Here is a 17,091-nt window from a genome sequence, read left to right as displayed (position 1 = left end):
GTTTATTAAAATTCACTGCCTTCCTAAATAAACACTGACATCTCTATTTAACACAGTCAAATCCAAGTCAGCAAACAGACCACACAGCCCAAACCATACAGGAAAGAATTCTCTGCTCCCCTATATCCTTCTCAGTGGAGCAGGGGAACCTGTGCAGTCTCTCAGACCACGCCATGTACCAGAAGAGCAGGAGCACAGCACTCTGAAGGCAGCCTTGATCACATCATTCCATGTTTCTTTAAAGACCCTGACTTCCATGGATGGTGACCACAATAGGACAGCCAAGGGATGGTACCAGTAGATTCTGCTATAGATAGTCAGCCTGGCACTTGCCCACCTGTAGTTTTCTTGCTGTAATCACTGTAACACCACCCCAGAGGACAATTCCACTGACAAAGTGGGTACTTTTGATACCTGTCACTTCCCATTGTGGTTCTCTTTGGCATTCCCACGTTTAAGACCCTTTGAAAAGCAGAGGCACAAACCCATTAAGGGACTATAAATGGTTTACTGAGACTTGTGTGTTGTTTCCATCCCTGTAGAGAAACCCACAGAATCCTATAGGGGTCAAAACAAGCACACAAATTCACTACCAGTAGTTACCTTAGTCTTTGGAAACGATCCTATTGCGTGTTCCAGCAACTCTACAGCAATATAAACTTCACTTTGAAATAAAGAACACTTTAGGATTTTTAATTGCATCCTAACCTTTCATTAATTGGGCTTTATGCGGTGAGCAACATCACAATAATAGGTCTGCAACCCCAGTGTGGAATACAAATGGGCCACAAGCAGGGGAGAGCACCTGAGTGTGCCAGGGCCAGCAGCACCGTGGGAGCTGATGGACTCAGCCAGCACCACAGAGACTTCCTCATTATCCAGTGGCCTTTGGTTGACTGGAATTACTTTCAAAGCAAGCAACATCAGAAAAACATTCCCACACACCGCAGGTTTTGGCATTCACTCATCAGAGAGGCATAAAACAGCTCTAGAAAGTGATGGCTTTGAGCAGCTCTGAAAAGTCACATCTTGAATTTATCTCCGTAATAATGAGGCTGGTGAACAATTCTGTCAGCCAGATTTATTTGCACACCTCACATTGGTGTTTTCATGTCATTTCTGAACTTCCCATAAACAAAGGGTTTTACAGCTAATAAAAGTAATAATCCCAAGGGCAGGAATTTGTTTATGGCTCTGGCTGCATGCGTGCAGTCTGCCTGCATCTGTGCCACAGCACCCAAGGGACCGATGCTGCAGGATGCTCCGCATGGCCCCGGCCATGCCTGCAGGTCACTTGCATCTGCCTGCAACACACAGAACCTGGGGGATTACAGAATGGTTTGGGTTGGAAGGGACCTTAAAGCTGACCCAGCTCCAACCCCTGCCACAGGCAGGGACCCCTTCCACTAGAGCAGCTTGCTCCAAGCCCCTGTGTCCAACCTGGCCTTGAGCACTGCCAGGGATGGGGCAGCCACAGCTTCTCTGGGCACCCTGTGCCAGCGCCTCAGCACCCTCACAGGGAAGAGCTTCTGCCTCAGAGCTCATCTCAGTCTCCCCTCTGGCAGGTTAAAGCCATTCCCCTTGGCCTGTCCCTACATCCCTTGTCCCAAGCCCCTCTCCAGCTTTCCTGCAGCCCCTTCAGGCACTGGAGCTGCTCTCAGGTCTCCCCTTCAGGAGCCTTCTCTTCTCCAGGCTGCCCCAGCCCAGCTCTCTCAGCCTGGCTCCAGAGCAGAGCTGCTCCAGCCCTTGCAGCATCTCCATGGCCTCCTCTGGCCTCGCTCCAACAGCTCCACTGCTCCTGTGTTGTCCTCAGGAGGTCTTTCACAGTGCAGAGGAGCAGTTAATCAGTCTCAAAGCCAGATTTCCTCACTTGGCTTCCTTCTGGCCATCTCAGCCTTCCTACTTCATGTCCCTCACCCTTTACATATCCCAAAGCCACAGCTGAGCAGCCTTTTGCCAGGGACAAGCACAGCTGCAGGAGCCCCACTGGGGAGCAGAAAGCCCTCAGTGTGGGTCCACAGGGGCCAGGAGCAGCTGGGATGCAGGACCCTGCCTTGCTGCAGCACAAACCCCTCTGCTCTGCAAGACTGGGATAAAGCCCAGGTCCTGTACGTGCCCTGTGCACAGGGGAAGGGTTCACTCCCCAGTTTTAAGAGTGAGGTTCCCAAATCCTTTTGGACATTCAGCATTCCCAGGTAGCTTTGATGCTTTCATCCTGTGACCCTCCCTAAAACACAGCTCCGGGCAGAGCAACAGCTCTGGCACCGGCTGCGTTGGAGCTAGCAGCACCTGAGACCTCTCCCCACACTGGGCTGGCTGGAGATATTTCCCAGCAGAAAAGTGTTGTCTTTTGGGGAGTGTGATGTCATTTGTTCTAATTCCTGTTGACATTTCATTTCACATGCTATTAAATGAACCCCTTCAGAAGGCTGAAACAAATTTGTTATAGAAGAAAGAAAATGCATGCTTTAGGACAAAACAAGCTCATGATTTGTTTTTCTGATATGGGTAACATACATAGAATCACAGAATAGCTAGGGTTGGAAAGGACCTTAAGATCATCCAGTTCAACCCCCCTGCCATGGGCAAGGACACCTCACACTAAACCATATCACCCAGGGCTCTGTCCAACCTGGCCTTGAACACTGCCAGGGATGGAGCATTCACAGCTTCCCTGGTCAACCCATTCCAGTACCTCACCACAGTCACAGTGAATATATGGTAATGTATGGTGCAAAGCATCCAGCCAAGCTTAAACAGTGCAGCTCCATTGCACGTAATAGTGTACTGGTGACCAATGTAACACCACTTGCTACTATTGATACTGCCATTTCTCATAGAATCACAGAATGGTTTGGGTTGAAGGGAGCTTAAAGCTCATCCAGCTCCAACCCTGCCACGGGCAGGGACCCCTTCCACTGGAGCAGCTTGCTCCAAGCATGTTTTTTATGATGTCTCATCTCAGTCTCCCCTCTGGCAGGTTAAAGCCATTCCCCTTGGCCTGTCCCTACATCCCTTGTCCCAAGCCCCTCTCCAGCTTTCCTGCAGCCCCTTCAGGCACTGGAGCTGCTCTCAGGTCTCCCCTTTAGGAGCCTTCTCTTCTCCAGGCTGCCCCAGCCCAGCTCTCTCAGCCTGGCTCCAGAGCAGAGCTGCTCCAGCCCTTGCAGCATCTCCATGGCCTCCTCTGCACTTGCTCCATCAGCTCCACGTCCTTAATTTTTCAGCCAGTCACAGTATTTCTAATTAAACCAATCTTTCTCTTTGTTAGCAAGTAGAGCTGAAATGCTTTCTGTAAATATCCAGGTTTGTATCTGCAATAATACGCTGCTGGATAATGGAAGGGCAAGTGTAAGGGAACCTAAATGAATCATTTTTTATTTGAGCAATTTAGCAATGACATATTATATCAATCATTTCTGCGCTGGGTCTGTGGAGTAAGCAGATATCCTGACACATTTTATACCTTTCTTCGAACAGTATAAAATGACCTTAGGAGATAGACGAAGCTGCTAAAGGTGGCAGTGAATCTCTTTCAATGGCAAAACGGAGCAAGGAGGGAGAGGGACACCCTGGTCTGGCAGTGTGGGGCAGGAGGACACATGGGGACGGTGGGTCTGTGAGCAGGGGACAGGCCATTGCTGGGGGACCAGAGCTCCCAACACACTAAGCAGAAACCCCCACAAGCACAGCTACCATAAACACACAGCTTCCTCCTGCTTTTAACTCCCAATGTGCTACATTCATCTTCTGTGATTAAAGCTCAGCAAAGTCATTAATACTGAGGCTTTCCTCACTGTATCACGTTAAAGAAATAGACTTCCTTACTTATTTAAAGGAAACAACCCCCTTTTCACCATCTAGAGCTGATTTCATAGGGGAAATGTAATACTGACAAATACTGCCAAGGAGTGCATTTGTATATGGCTAATCAACAACTTTATGAACACTGTAAAACCACCATTTATGGGATAAACAAAGGCTGCTATTTGCAGAAATCACACAAGTTCACGATGGCAACGCAGCAAAGCAACGTGCAGGGAGGATGTCCCACAGCACTGCAAACGTGGGGCTCTTGCCATCCCATTCCTGGGAAAAGCGAGGGCTTAGGGACAGACACACAGCCCGAGTGACCACAGGGCTCTCACTCTGCCAGCCCAGCACCTCAACGATCTGCCCCAAAATGCTAGAACCTAGGAAGAGGAAAAACTCTCTTGGAACAAGGAATAATTTCGAGGCTGATGTGAACTTCTCCCTTCTCAGTTTTTAAAGTGGGATTATCTCATATAATAGCCTTAAAGATATGCCCCAGGGCCAGTCCCTTTTACAGTGAATAATACCTAATCACCCATTTCTTCCCATATAATATACTACCACCTTCTAAATTTGTCGATCTAATTAGCTCTTTCCCCTAACACTCACTATGATTAAATCTGTATTAAAGCTTTCTGTGCAGCACAGGAGCAGACACACCTGAGCATTGGCTAAATTTAGCAGAGGACAATATTTAATGGGTTATTTTTAATGGATGCTGGAATTGCTGCATAAATGAATTCTGATTTGAGTTTCCTCAGCCGCCTTATTTTTTATCTCAGCTCCCTTAAATTGTATATCAAGCAGATTAGGAAGAATAATGGAGAAACTTACCTGGCACCATCCATCAAGTATCCTTCAGAACTAAATTAACAATGAGCACTTTATGCAAAAAGAGGAGGAAGAAACTGGGTTTCTTTATACTTCAGCTCCATCATTTTATAAGATGTGTCAGACTACACACATCTGGACTCATCTCCCAGTCTTCATGTGGCTTAAACAGGGCAAGCCTAAGGGCTGGAAACAATTCCTAAGCATGTTCATAACTTGCATTTGATTTAGGAAGATTTGCGTGTATTTGGAATAACTAAAAGGCCCATTTGTGCATTGTGGAGCAGTGAGCTGATCCCCTTTCACAGACCCCATCAAAGTTACTGCTGATATAAATCATCAGTGAACCACCGATTCCTAAGAGGTTTGTCACACACCAGTGCTCTGCAGGCTCAAGCGTGAAGGTAAAGCTGCCTTCTCCACTCAGACTGGGGGCACTCTGTGGAGCTGCAGCCCCAGAGGAGATGGGGGGATGCCAGGCATGGCATAGCACTGGGAATGCAGCCCCTGAACTCCATCAGCTCCACGGGGAAAACCTGCCCTGTTCTCTTCCGCAGAGCCCAGGAGATGCTAAAATGTTCCCTGAAGCAACAGGCTCGGGATGCAGAGACTCAGGGGTTACCTGAGCTGTGCAGAAGAACAGGATAAGAGCAGTGGAGCTGCTGGAGAGTCCAGAGGGGGCCATGGAGATGCTGCGAGGGCTGGAGCAGCTCTGCTCTGAAGCCAGGCTGAGAGAGCTGGGCTGGGGCAGCCTGGAGAGGAGAAGGCTCCTGAAGGGGAGACCTGAGAGCAGCTCCAGTGCCTGAAGGGGCTGCAGGAAAGCTGGAGAGGGGCTTGGGACAAGGCCCTGTAGGGACAGGCCAAGGGGAATGGCTTTAACCTGCCAGAGGGGAGACTGAGATGAGCTCTTAGGCAGAAGCTCTTCCCTGTGAGGGTGCTGAGGCGCTGGCACAGGGTGCCCAGAGAAGCTGTGGCTGCCCCATCCCTGGCAGTGTTCAAGGCCAGGTTGGACACAGGGGCTTGGAGCAAGCTGCTCTAGTGGAAGGGGTCCCTGCCCGTGGCAGGGGTTGGAGCTGGAGGAGCTTTAAAGTCCCTTCCAACCAAAACCATTCTGGGATGCTGTGAGTGTGGCGGATGTTCTCTGCCATGGAGATCTCCCATTGGAGCAACAACTGAGTTGTCTCAGCCCCTGGGAACAGGAGTGACTCAGGGCTATATCCTGAGTCTCAGAGAGAATTTTAATTGCTCAGTGCAACTTGCAAGAGACAAAGCAGGAAGGATGGGAGACCTGGCAATACCAGCTCCCATTAAAAAGGGTAACATTCTCTGATGGGATCTCTTCTAAGTCCTTTCACCGTCATTCATTAGGAAGGTAGATGGAAACCACGCAATGTCTCTGGGGTTCCTAACTGCCTTCAGAACACCCCACAAAGGTCTCAGTGTGCCTCTAATCAGAATACTTCCTGTTGCTAGTGTAGGAATTCAACTGAACCCTGTTGTAAGGGTTGAAAGTCAGTTCCTGGCCCATTTAACTACACAGCCATCTCTTTCATTAGAGTCCACTGGCAGAAAGATAACCAATTCCATCTCCATAATTACAAAGACATCCACAGCAGGAGACAATAAGGTTGTTTCTTACGGAGGATTTGAATTACTTCAATTATTGTGTCTGCAGCCTCCCATTCAGGGAGCGTGAGGTTTGGGATTGCTTTAGAGCAATCAATTGTGCCTGATTGGTTATATTCAATACAACTAGATGGGAGACTGGGTTTTTGTTCCCTTTAGGCAATGCAAGCTCAAAGACCTGCAAAATCTCTGTGCCCCCTTCAGGGCTGTCTCTTGAACAGAACAAAGGCACAGGCTGCAGGAAGGAGAAACTAATAATATTCTTGGGTGTATTTATTTTAGGCTGCTTCTTCCTGAAAGCACAGTTTATCCTCACACGTCATCCCCTGAGTGCAAAGAGCTGTGCTAGGGAGGTCAGTGCCATCAGCCTCCCTTTGCAGGTGAAGAAACTGAGGCACAGAATTGAAAGCAATGGTGGAAAAGGAATCACTTTTGCTCACGTTGTACAGGCAAAAGACGAGGTCCAGAGCATTACTGTGCAAGGGTAGACCTGGCTTCCAATAGAGCGCAGAAATAGAGCAGGAAGGTGTCGTGAACCCATCCCTGACCAAAGCACGGATCCATTCCAGGGTGAGTTCACCCTGCAAGCCAAATCCAGGCACGCTGCAGTGTGGCTCCAGTGCAAATGAAGTTCTCAGGACTAATTAAAAGGCACTTTTTCCTTTCTCTTCTCTCTGCTAGTCAATAGGATAAACAATAGGCTACTGGAATACAAAGAACTTGCTCAGTGCATTGTGGATTCTCAAAGATGCTTTACAGCATTAGATAGCAAACACAAAAGCTGAGCTGATGATGTGTTTATTTGTGTATAAATGTGTTCCCCTGGTGTCACTTTTGGCACGGAAGAAAAGAAATATGTTTCTGCCTAAACACTTCAAAATGGCCAGAGGATTTGATCCTCATTAAAAGATTTGTAATCCTGTCTCTGGAAGGCATGCAGAAAAATGGGTATGCCTCAAAAAACTACAACACATTAATGGGTTTTACATCATCCACGCCTGTTTTGCCAGACCTCCAACTTACACTTAATTTGAAGCATAGATATGAGCTTGGACTGGATTAAAATTCCACAATGAATTCCACAATGAACCTCTGCTGAACTTACTGTCATCTCTAGGAGCCGTGGCCAACGTAAAGAACTCCAACAAATCTCTGAGTATCTTACTGGCTCCAAGCTTACTGAATTTCCTTCAAGTTTCCCCCGAGAAAAGATTGTTTTTCCCTTCATTTCCACCTCTGATCAAAGCCTTAACACCCAAGTCAGATCACTCCATTAAACTAAGACCAGGTAATACTTTCAGGTGTGTTTCTTCATTAGCCCTAAAATCTCTTTGTAATTTTTGAGTAAAACATGTATTTATGAAAGCTCTGCTTATGAGCACAACGCACTGGTTCAGCACTCCAAGCTTCAGCACACATCTCGTTTCAGCAGGTGATCAAATCCTATTGCCTTAACCAAAGCACTTCTCTAAGCAGGCTCTTGACAGACCAGTTTAAGCATCAGCTTTGCTGTGCTCTGGTCTCCAGCTTAGCCCTTTCATGGTGAGCTGCCTAAGACAGCACCACCACCTCTCTCCACAGCTACACATCAGAACTAACATCGTTCACTCCCCAAGGAAACTGAAGTGGCCCTGTTGGAGCTGGTTTCTGCGGTGGAGAATGGGAGATGCTTGCTTTATCAGTGACGTATAAGACCACAGAATCCCAGACTGGTTTGGGTTGGAAGGGAGCTTAAAGCTTATCCAGTTCCAACCCCTGCCACGGGCAGGGACACCTTCCACTAGAGCAGCTTGCTCCAAGCCCCTGTGTCCAACCTGGCCTTGAACACTGCCAGGGATGGGGAATCCTGTGAAATATGGCTGTGAAATAAGGCTGTGCTTCTGCAGCTCCTGCCCCAGCTGAAGTTATCTCATCCTGGGACAACCTCGCAGCTCCTATGTCTGATTTGCAAAGAAAAAAAATAAATAAGATAAAATGAAGAAGACTTGTTCTTTACTTAAAGTGTCACCTGAAAGTTTAAATTTAGGAATTCAAAGTCCCCCTGTGCTTCTGCCTGAATTTTTAAATATAGTCATTAAAAATAAAATCAACCCTTAGCATGATCCACCTTACATAACTTCCTCCACAGTTTAAATATAACCCGTTCAACTTGCTAGTACTCGGTGTGCCTCAGAGCACGGGGTGGGCAGGTATCTGACTGCAGCCACGCAGGGCTCACGCCTCAGCCCTTCCCCACCAAGACCTGCCCTTACAAGAGCTTTAGCCTTTGGGTACAGACCCCACAGTAAAGCTGAGAACCCAGCTCTGAGGGTGCTGGGGGGAGGCAGCCAGTGCAGGGATCACCCCTCGTCCCATCACCAACCAAGCCTGGTGGGTCCGGCGTGCTGGAGGATCTGGTTGTCTTTCCACACATGGTGTTTTCCTTCCTTACTGCAAGCACGTGGCACAATTTAAAGAGCTGTTTATGTCTGGAGCTAAAAGAAGCAGAGCTCTGCAGTGTAGCGTGGCTCCTGGATAACTGCATTACCAGAGAATCCTAAATCTTATTTTATTCTGGTCCAATACATATTAAAGTCAAGGAAAAGGCTCATTTAAATACCCAAGGGTATAAATACAAAACAGATCTATCCTTGTATTAGTGCTGAAATCAAACAATGCATTAATAGCACTTCATTAAATCATCCAGGTATTGGTCCCTACAGCTCTGTAGCTGAAGCCTCAGCTATGTACCACGGGAGGACCAAATATCAATGCTCTTCTGTTCCAAATAAAGTTCCTGAGACATCTCAGATGTACCCAAAAAGCTGGAAGCCAGTAAGAAGTGCAGGGAGGAACGAAATGACCATGTGAGAATGATAAATGCATTGGAAAGTAAGGAGAGCGAGGAAATATATCAACACAGGGATATAAATCATGTAGATACATGATGAATTTGTTATGCCAGCTATGCCTGTTGAACTGTTAAAGCAATGCTGATATGTGATTGAAGCACATGTGAGAAACACCAGGCAAGTCTCTCAGGCCTTCATCCCTGCCTGCAGTAAATGATTACAGCTCGACTCACCTAAGTTTACATTAAATTAGGATGTAGCCACTTTTAGCTACAGAAAGAATTATTACTGAGCATGCATCAGGCAGAACATCATTACGTAGTCAGGCACACATTTATTCTCTATTTCCCAACTGTATACTGTCCTAAGTCTATCACAGATCATGGAATGGCTTGGGTTGGAAGGGACCTTAAAGCTCATTCAGCTCCAACCCCTGCCACAGGCAGGGACCCCTTCCACTAGAGCAGCTTGCTCCAAGTCCCTGGGTCCAGCCTGGCCTTGAACAGTGCCAGGGATGGGGCAGCCACAGCTTCTCTGGGCACCCTGTGCCAGCTGGACCAAAGCCGTTGGCTGCAACACTGGATGCAGCCAGGCAGCCAATTCCTTATCCATTAAAATCCATACCTCTGTAAAGACAAGGACATTGTATGGGACTGTGCCCAAAGGTCTCGCAGAGGTTCAGGTAGATGACAACAAGTGCTCCTCCCTTACCCACCATTCCATTCTTCTCCTAAACATACCCAGCTTTGGGTGTGCAAGAAAAATCCTTCGGATGAGCTTCATCTGAGCACAGCCCCAGACCGAACCCTAGGGCAGGAGCTGGGGATGAGCACAGAAGCAAGCAAGGAGCATGAGGGGAGCACGCTCAGGACCTTGCGATGCTCCCAAGCTAAACAGCAACCCTTGGCATCCTTCAGAGCCAACAGCACAGCCTGGAGCTGGCTCTGGCTCCTGGAGCTGGCTCCCTGTCTGCTTACAAGCAAGGAGCCAGGAGGGACAGGACCCCAGAGTCCTGCCTGCCCCGGGCAGTGGCACTGCCAGGCTGCTGTGCCACTGCCTGCGGTGCCATGCCGGTTTGCTGTGTCACTGCACGCCTATTTATAGCCGCACGGTTGTATCCAGGGAACCAGAGGATGTTGACTTGTATTCTTCTATGAATAAAACATGGATATTTTCCCGGCTTGAGAAGCCAAGAGCTGCTTTAGATTTAACGTTTTTCCCTCTGATTGGACTTGGCTGCTGAGCCAGTAACTTGTACTTCAGCCACAAGAGAAAAGGATTTGAGATTTGGCCAAGGAGAATACGCTGCAAGCACTTGGTCAATACATCCTTTGCTGTGACAAAACAACACTAGTGCATCAATATTATGGAAATAATGATAAAACTTCAGGAAATTTGCTTTCTCTGCAGATAACATCCTATTCTCATGTTTTTCTTCTCTCTGAAGTCAAAAGATACCCTTCCTTATCGACTGAGCACAAAATGTGTCATTCTGAAGCTTCTTTGGATAATATGGATATTAATATATATTGTGTCTGATATCCAATATTATATATTTGATAACAAGTATATTATCCTTCTCTGGATAAATAAGGCCTTGGTAACTTTTTTCCTATCTATAATTATAAACTGAATTCAAACAGAAGGCACATCCATGTTTTTCCAAATATGAAATTCCACAAGAGGAAATGTTGCTTACTTCCCTTTCCTGGTGTACAAGCAGAGGCTGACTTTTAAGGACAGGGACTGCCCACTCTGTCCTGAATTCATCCTACTTGGAAGCAAACCAACCTCAGTAAAAACCCTCACCAGCCATGGAAATCTAAATGGGGACACAGAGAGATCGGCCAACAAGGCTCTAGCAAAGGCTGAGATTCCTCTTTCAGAAACCTATTCAGGGAGAGGGCAAGGCTCCCTTTTACTGATGTGCCTTTATGCTCTTCTGGCTTTGTAGAGGGGTAGAAGGAGCCTTAAAGTGAACGCAACACGATTTTAATACTACCTTCCAGCCATCAGCTCAGTGAAGGGAAGGGAGGCAGGGTGCCGGGACGTTCAGCTTTAATCATCCTAGCTTAGGAACCTTTTGCCAGGAAGGCACTGCAGGACACAGCACAGCTCAGTGCTGTTGCAGCCAGGCTGTTCCTGGTACATCCCAGCATGCCAGCACCAAACCTGCACAGTGATCTCTGCCCCGCAAGGAATTCATTGCAGGTCTGCCCGCAGTGTTAGTGAACAAGAGGTCTGGAGCATTCCCAGCTACATAGGAAGCAGCCCAAACATTCCACCCTCTCCTGGTTAGACACTGAGTGTTTTGATTTGTTTCCTGCTGAAATCCCCATTTCCTGCCCCTCCTTTTTATAGTCACACATTTGCTAGAAACCATCAGACCAACACACATGCCAGCTTTGTGCCATCCTTATGCTACAGATTCATACCAGCATAAACCCAATAGATTATCAAGGACCTTTTATACCAGATCAGCGCACAGAGAGCTAGAACAAACAGGAGATTCACCGTCTCTCAAGCACAACATGTCCTTTTGTTCATCAACAGATTACACATTCAGTTAGCTGTGAACTACCAAGTCTACCCCTATCTCCCTGTTGAAGAATTGCCAAGTTTCCTACAGTGGCATCTGAGATGTGAAATGACAAAAGGAAAGTCAATTTGGTGGATACATTTCTCCATACGGTTTTGAAGTAGGTCAAGTAATATAGGGCTTGGCATCACTCTCAAAGTCATCACAACTGGAACTGAATTTAGAGTTCAGTAATGACGGTGCTTGAGACAATCAAACCTCCAGGCCTGTTCCTGTGGCCCCTCTTTCCTCCAAGAGCAACCCCAAGGCTCTACAATCACCTCGAAAGATCAATAATCTGCAGATATTAAGGTCCTTTCCAACCCTAACTACTCTATTCTATGATTCTATGCTGCCAATGCCACTGTGTCTGTCCACCTCCCTGGACAAATCCTGTGGTGAAGCACAGCACTTTGATGGCAACTCATCTGTAAATGTAGGTTACTCAGGAGCTCTTATAGCAAACATTACCTTCTAACTGCCTCTGGTAGCTGAACAAATGCCACCAGCCTCTGTTCTTACAGCTGAGGATCCTGAGCACGGGAAGATGAAGTGAGCTGCCAGGGTGCATACCAGAATGATGTGTCCAAGCCAGAGAGAGCTCAGAGCCTCCTGGTACTTCATTTACATTACTCAGAAAGGGTTCTTTTCAGGTTCAAAAAGGCTTAGGTTTAATGTATACTTTTCATGGCTCACTAAGCTGCTCAGTTTGAGTTGGATTCACAAGGAAAACAGTGCATGAAGTTTGCTTCTCAGTGTTTCAAACCATCCTGCAAGAAGAAAGGCTGGCCTAATGAGATTACCCAGGCTACTGTTTTCAGGGCTAACCACACTGAGGAAGAACAGAAAGAAAAGCACATTACTGATAAATAAAATAAAACTCATTTTCTGATTTATTCTGTAAATCAAAATGCTAAAAGAACCTCTAATGCTATATTAAAGCTGAGAAAAAACGTAACATGAAATCAATGTTAAAGGCCATCTCAGCATCCTTTTATCTAACCAAAATAGTAAACACTCTGCTACATTCCCAAAGCACAAAATCCATTTACACTTTGCATACTTGAAAAGAAGTCTAATGCATTTTGAAAACCACAGACTTAACTGCATGCTTCTCCCATTTAATACAACAGGACTTAATAAGATTTGCAGGAGGCATAAAAGGCAAATTGAACCCTATAGCTGAACACACAATTTCAGGTTCCCAGCAGGGAGGCAAACCTAGTGATGAGGAAAATGTAACCCCAGAAGGGATCAAAGCAGGATAACAGATGACCAAAAACACAGGGAAAAGTCATGAAACATAGACTCAGTGCTCAACTTCTTGTAACGCTTCTCTGTGCGCTTAGCAGATTACTTGTAACAAGGACAACTGTGTTTTAGGGCTACCCAGATCTTGTTAGCTTTGGGTAACACAACCAGACAGCCAAACGCAGAAGGAAAAGGCTGCTTTGGCTCTGCAAGTTAGTGCTGCCTGTCCACAGGGACATGGCACGTCTTCATCCTACTCTGGCCGTTATGTACCAGCAGGTCAGTACATCTATCTGGGAAGTGCAAGTTTAAATTCTGTGTATGACATGAAAAGAGAAAACTCTGAATCCACAGACATGAGTTAGGAAAATGGGTCTTGACACATCTAAGACTTCGAGTCATTTGAAGTCATCCCTGTCACCAGCCACCCACCCAGCCACGGACTCACCCCTAACAATGATCCAGTCGCTTTTGATCTCTTTACTGACATCTCAGCGTCCTGCAAAGGCTGCAGAAGCATTGAAGGGCAAGTTCATCATCATCTCAGAGCCCTCCTTAAGCACTCTGCCCTGCTCTCAGCACTTATACTCCTACCTCCTCTGTGAAGCCCACGATGCTGGAGAAGCGTAAATGTAGGTAATATTTCTGCCTCTGCTTAAAATTAGAGAGACAGACATTAAGCTTAGCTTAAACTGGTACATACACAGCAGAAAGCTAAGAGCTTATCCACAAGTGGTCTAAAGCATGGCACAAACTCAAATGACTCAACACAACAGATGCTCTTTATACCTGTCTGACTTTCTGCTCTGATCCAAAAGCTTTTATGGTAATGCTTGAGCCAAAGATCGCCAAGGGAAACAGAAACACTCCCGTTGACTGGAGTAAGCCCTGGATCAGGCTGTCAGATGGAAGAACTCAGCATCAGTTTTGGAGCCAGTAACATAAAATGGGCATACTCTAAATTAAAATGATGCCTGTGCACTCACCGCAATAGCTCCTGTCAATTCTCTCCCCATTTCCTCCCCCACATAAAAATACCTTTTAACAGGTCTGGGAACAGAGCATGACCCCAGGAAACCTCTGCACATTGCTGGACCTGGCCTTGTCAGCTCCCTTAGGCAGCACATACTGTCAAAACAGCCTGTGAGGAGGGAGCTGTGCATGGGCTGCAGAGAGCACAGGAGGCTGGGGAAAGGGACAAGGGGTCCAGCAGGATGGGAGTGGATTCCCATGGAAAAATCTGATCCTGGCTTTGGACGGAGCACATGGAATTACCAGGGATGGCATCTGTCCTTTTCCCCTTACTGCATTGTGCAGAGTTCCCTGTTCTGACCCCAAGTTCTGAACTGTGCAAATAAATCCAGAAAGCACTGGGTTCAGGTTCAGTGCTGCAAGCTGCCCTGCAAAGGGGACAAACCCAACAGAGCTTCTGTGCCTTTGCTCTTCGGTCTCCCAACTGATTCTGTTTGTTTCTTGCCCTGCTCCTCTCCCATCTCCATCCCGTATCCAGCAGGTGTTTCCATGGCAACACCACGTAAAGTGGTCCTTCCCTCTGACATGGGAGAAATGGTGAATGGCTGAAAAGAACTGGCTTGGGAAGAACCTGGAAATACAACTAAAAATAGGAAAGGCAATAATGGAAGGTGATGGTGGAAAGCTGCCTGGGGACTCTGAACCCTTCTGGAGGGCTCGTTACAAGCTGAATGCAATTTGCTGTTTCTCTCTGATGAGAAGGCAGATTTTTGTTTTCTTGTAAGATGTGAAGCATCTCTGGCAGCATTATTGCTTCATTCAAGCCTACTCTTAGCAGTAATTCTGTTTTATCATACAGAAATGATTCTGAGGGACTTAGAGAGCCAGGAATGAGCAGCAGAGCCCAAGATTCCCCTCTAAGGAATGGCTTCACTTGAAAGTATATACCGTTACAGTAAATGGGTGTAATTTGTGCTCTGATGTCCTGCATGGCTTTACAAGTGACAAATCAATCATTACACAAACATCCTTTGATAATCAGTGCGGTTACATTCATTATGATCCATGCTTTTAGCAGCTGCAGTATGTGGACACAATGCATAATTGCCTAGGAATCATATTACCCTACTTTTCTATTCATGTCCTGAAGTACAAAGTCTCTCCAAAATTGCCATACTTCAATAGCTGAATGCAGAGTTTACAATCCACTCCTCCAAGTGTTTAATTGTAGTAAATGCAGGGTCCATTAGTATCACTGTTATTAAGTAATATTCCTTGAAAAAGAACCATTACCACTTTACAAATTACAAACATACAGGAGGACTATATCAGTTTCTTGACCCAGGGGATTAATTGTAGCAGTTGTTGCACAGCAACACGGTACAGTAGATTAGGACCTCACCTAATGAATAACACTGCATCCAATTGAAATTGCAAGGAAATTTAGCTTGGCAGAATGCAATTACAGAAGTCTCCATCTGATTGGCTTGCAGCATTTCTGTATTCCTCAAAAGTGCAGCTGCAATGAATGGTGAAGAGCAAGAGATGAGGCACACTTAATTCTCACTGGTCTTAAAGACACGAGAGGGGTGGGGGCTGAAAGGTTTCCAGCTAAAGGGACAAGTCAACAAACAGATCAGTGGGTACATCTTCACATCCTTAACCTTGGGGACTAAGTGCCACAACACACCACAGGGGGCAAGAGTCCAGCTGCCTTTTCAGAAAGAACAAACATCTCTATCAAAATCAGGAATTTGATGTTGAAATGATACAATGTGAACTATGAAAAAGTAATCCTTTCCAGTGAGCATGTACTCATAGGATCATAGAAGGGCTTGGATTGGGTTGGAAGGGTCCTTAAAGCTCCTCCAGCTCCAACCCCTGCCACGGGCAGGGACCCCTTCCACTAGAGCAGCTTGCTCCAAGTCCCTGTGTCCAACCTGGCCTTGAGCACTGCCAGGGATGGGGCAGCCACAGCTTCTCTGGGCACCCTGTGCCAGCACCTCAGCACCCTCACAGGGAAAAACTTGCTTGTATCGAGCCTAAATCTCCCCTGTTTAAGTTTAAACCCATCACCTCTTGTCCTATCACTCCGGTCCCTGATGAAGAGTCCTTCCCCAGCATCCTTGTAGCCCCTTTCAGACACTGGAAGCTGCTCTGAGGTCTCCACACAGCTTCTCTTATCCAGGCTGAACAGCCCCAGTGTTCTCCACCTGTCTTCATAGGTTTGCCCCTCACTGCATGCTCAGGGTCTCAGAAGCCATTGGCGTTTGTCTCTGTGAAAGACAAGATGCTGAACTGGACAGATTCTGGAGCAACTGCTGGGTTTATATTCCCTCTCATCCTAAGGAACACAAGGAGTCTGACCCTTGGTTTTACATCTTATCACCATGGAGCATTAAAAAGAGTCTGCCAAGGATTTTGGTAATGCAGAACAGCCCCATTAGTTGTGTGGGAAACCAACAGCACATTTCAGCACTTGCTACAGCATCCATCATATTTAAAGCATAAGGATAAGCAGAGATTCTGCTTAAAGGACTCTTTAGAGAGGATTTTCCCCCAGAATTTAACTTTTTAAGACAGAATTTTCATAAAAACAAGGAGGGCTGTAATAACTTCTGAGTCTAAACATCCTATTCCCAATGCTTTATCCTGTCAGACATCCATTGCAGGTGGCGGGATCCAGCTTATTTGACACATGTAGAAAAAGACCTTACAGAAAGACAGAGAAAACCACTCATATTTGTGTTTGCAGAGAAAACCCCACCACTTGAGAATAAAGCAGACTGAGTAGACACAAATCCAAGGAGTCTCATAAAGCACCTCCATGAGATTCCTCCTTTTACAACCTTATTCTTTAGGCTTTGACCAGAGCCTTTTCTCCCATACGTGAATTCTCCTGAGGAGCCTTGCGCCTTAGGTCCACAGGGACCCAGCAGTCCCAATGGTCTGTCCCCACCTTCCCCTTGGCTACATCAGGGATGTTCATCAGCACATTCCAATAGTTGTATCGCCTCTTAGCAAAGAGGGGTTTAGCCCTGTATTTTCATCCATTTTCCCTAAACCTCTGGGCATTAAAAGATCTGAAAACAAACCCTCTTTCATATTTGGTGTGGTTTTGGAGTCCGATTTAGAAATGGTTTGAGAAGAGCTTTCTTTTTCCTTTTTAGCCTTTATATCAGTCATTTTATC

The 17,091-nt window shown here is 46.5% G+C and overlaps 1 protein-coding gene and 1 long non-coding RNA gene across 8 annotated transcripts in view; one reads left to right on the top strand and one right to left on the bottom strand.

Annotated features, from left to right (window-relative positions):
• Positions 1 to 17,091, top strand: part of KCND3 (potassium voltage-gated channel subfamily D member 3) — a 121,404-nt gene that overhangs the window by 22,138 nt on the left and 82,175 nt on the right. The window lies entirely within an intron of this gene.
• LOC130608691 (uncharacterized) overlaps positions 1 to 17,091 on the bottom strand; it is a 50,073-nt gene that overhangs the window by 401 nt on the left and 32,581 nt on the right. Inside the window, exon 3 of one of the 3 annotated variants that reach the window (XR_008974618.1) lies at positions 4,064 to 4,190. The exons of the other annotated variants lie outside the window; for them this stretch is intronic. This is a non-coding gene — a long non-coding RNA (uncharacterized LOC130608691). Of the gene's footprint in view, positions 1 to 4,063; positions 4,191 to 17,091 lie in introns of those variants that run through there. 3 annotated transcript variants of the gene reach the window in all.

Source organism: Pezoporus wallicus, unplaced genomic scaffold (genome assembly GCF_028554395.1).
Source record: "Pezoporus wallicus isolate ANWC-B61680 ecotype Strahan unplaced genomic scaffold, APGP_CSIRO_Pwel_v1 contig_11646, whole genome shotgun sequence".
NCBI lineage: Eukaryota > Metazoa > Chordata > Aves > Psittaciformes > Psittacidae > Pezoporus > Pezoporus wallicus.
The sequence above is the reverse complement of the archived record's forward strand: the minus strand, read 5'-3'. Positions and strand labels throughout refer to the sequence as shown.